We start from the raw sequence: 2,500 nt of genomic DNA, 5'->3' as shown, positions 1-2,500 counted from the left end.
CCCTCCCGGGCGGGAGGCCGCCGACGGACGGACGGACGGACGGATGCGACGACGCGCTTCGCTTTTTTTTTTTTTTTTTTCCTCTCCGGTCTCCGGCCTTCTCTTTTTCTCTCTCTCTTTTTCCCCCCCCTTCCCTCGCGACCCTCTTTCTCCCCTAACGCCGACCCCTCGCGCCCGCGCGCCAGGGATGGGGAAGGGGAGGGGGGGCCCGGTGGAAGAGCGAGAGCGAGAGAGAGAGCCCAGAGCGGCGCGGAAACAACGGGGAGGGAGACCCCCATCCCGGAAACGAGAACCGAAAAGGAGCACACGCGACACCACGCGCACACGGCAGAGACGGCCCCGCGGGGAAAACCGTCGGGCCGAGCGCGGAATGAGAGAGGGGGGGGCGGAAGAAAGGAGGAGGGGGCCGTCCCCCGTCCCCCGGCGCTCGCCACGCCTCGCGCGCGCGGCAGCACGGCACGGTACCTGCGCCGGTACCCACCCGCAGACAGCCGCCCGCGCGGGGAAAAGGTGAGCCCGGGGGGCGAGGCCCGCGCCTCGCCTTCCCCTTCTCGCCCTCTTTCTCTCGGCCCTCGGCGGCGGCGTTTGGCGACGCCGCCGCTTTTGCTCTCGGCCCTTCTTTCCGGTTTTTCCCCCCCGCGAGGACGAGCTCCGGCCCAGCGGCTCGCTCCGGGAAGCGGGGAGCTACGGGAGCGGCTCCCCGAGTCTGCATTTAGGGGGACGAAGGCCCTTTTTCTCCTCCCGCGGCCGCCGCCGCCGGCGGACCGCGGGGGAGGGGAACGGGCCTGCGAGGCGACCCCAGCCGCGCCGCCCGGGGAGGGCTCGGGTGGCCCACCCGCCGGGACGGCGATTGATCGTCAAGCGACGCTCAGACAGGCGTAGCCCCGGGAGGAACCCGGGGCCGCAAGTGCGTTCGAAGTGTCGATGATCAATGTGTCCTGCAATTCACATTAATTCTCGCAGCTAGCTGCGTTCTTCATCGACGCACGAGCCGAGTGATCCACCGCTAAGAGTTGTCTGGCTTTCGGCACCGACCCCGCACGCGCGGAGGGGCCGGGACCGCTCGCGTGAAGCGGCCCCCCTCGGTTTTGCGGCGAGGACGCGCGGGCGCGCGACCTCGCGACCGACCGTACGAGCACAAACGAGACGACCAACGGAGGGGAAAAAGAAAAGGAAGGCACGAGGCCGCCCACGGAACGCTCCGAAAAGGCCGGCCAGAAAGGGCGGGGGGGCCCGCGCCCCCGACCGCCTCTCCCCCACCACCCCCCTCCCCCCGGGCGAGGGGAGGGGAAAAGAGAGACGCCGCCCCGCGTGCCGTCTTTCGGAGGCGGCCCAGGCGCCCGGGCTCGGCCCGGCCTCCGCGCGGAGAGCCGCGCGGCGCGCGCCGGACCGCGGGGGGGCTCCGTAGCCCGCGCCCGGCCTCTTCTCTCTGAACGGGACGACGCGGGCACGAGGCCGGGGGGCCGCGGCCGCCCGCCGCCCGCCGCGCGCTCGGCTCCACCTCGACCGCTGCGCGGGGATCGGCCCCCCGCGCAGCGCCACCGCGCCCGCCGCGCGCGGCGCGGCCTTTCTCCTCCCCGCTGACGGGCCGCCCCCTTGCCAGCGCCCGAGACGGCAGCGCGACGACCGCCGGCACCGCCGGCGCCGCCCCCGGCCGGGGACCGCTCCCCGCCGGAAGGCGAGCGCCTCGCCGCCGCGCTCCGACGGCCGGCGCCGGGAGGCGGGCGCCGCCGAGGCGCGAGCCGGCGTCGCGAGCGCCCGAGGCCTGCCGGAAGGCAAAGGCCCCGCCGCCACCGGGGCCGCACTCCCGGGACCGCCGCCGCCGCTTCGCACCGTCGGGGCCCCTTCCGCGGGCACGCGCCCTGCGGGAGGGGGCCGTGCGGCGGACGCCCGCCGCACGGCCTCGAGCGGTTCTCCCTGCGGCCCACACGCGGCCTTCGGGAAGGGAGACGGGGAAGCGACGGGCGGGGCCCGGGCCGGGACCGCCGCCGGCGACGACGGGGGCCTCCCGGCCGACCGTCCCACCAGGGGGACACCCGTCGAGCGGCGCCGCCGCCGCTCGGCACGGGGTCGCCCGCGCTCGCCGGACCTCCGGCCGCCGGAGGCGACCGACGAGCGCTCGCCCGGGCGGGGGGCGCGCGGTCCCGGCCGGGGACGAGCCGGCGGACGGCGCCGCCGCGCGCGTCCGGGGAAGGCGAGGAACGCCCCGAGGAGGAGGAGGAGATGCGCGCCGACGCGGCCGGCGCGGCCGAGGCGAGGGAGCGCGGGGGGCGCCCGAGGGCCGCCACCCCGAGGTCGCGCAGAGAAGGCGGAGAAGCGCGCGGGGGCGCTTCTCCGCCGGCGCCGCCCCGTTCCGAAGAGACCGGATCGGCCCCGCGGCCGACAGCGCGCCACGGCCTCGCCGCCGAGACCGGGCCGCGGAGAGGGGGGGGAGGGGGGCTGGGTGCCCCCTCCCCGGCACGGCGCGGCCGACGACGGCCGCGACGAAGTCGACGACGAC

At 76.7% G+C, this 2,500-nt stretch overlaps 1 non-coding gene across 1 annotated transcript; it reads right to left on the bottom strand.

Moving 5' to 3' along the window:
- Window positions 1-862: 862 nt before the first annotated feature.
- LOC147647004 (5.8S ribosomal RNA) lies at window positions 863-1,015 on the bottom strand. Its single transcript, XR_015281744.1, has one exon. It is a non-coding gene; the product is annotated as a 5.8S ribosomal RNA (ribosomal RNA).
- Between the last annotated feature and the right edge of the window lie 1,485 nt (window positions 1,016-2,500).

Source organism: Cyanistes caeruleus, unplaced genomic scaffold (genome assembly GCF_971803275.1).
Source record: "Cyanistes caeruleus unplaced genomic scaffold, bCyaCae1.hap1.1 HAP1_SCAFFOLD_69, whole genome shotgun sequence".
NCBI classification, from domain to species: domain Eukaryota; kingdom Metazoa; phylum Chordata; class Aves; order Passeriformes; family Paridae; genus Cyanistes; species Cyanistes caeruleus.
Note: the sequence above shows the minus strand (reverse complement) of the source record. Positions and strands in the feature narration are given on the sequence as shown.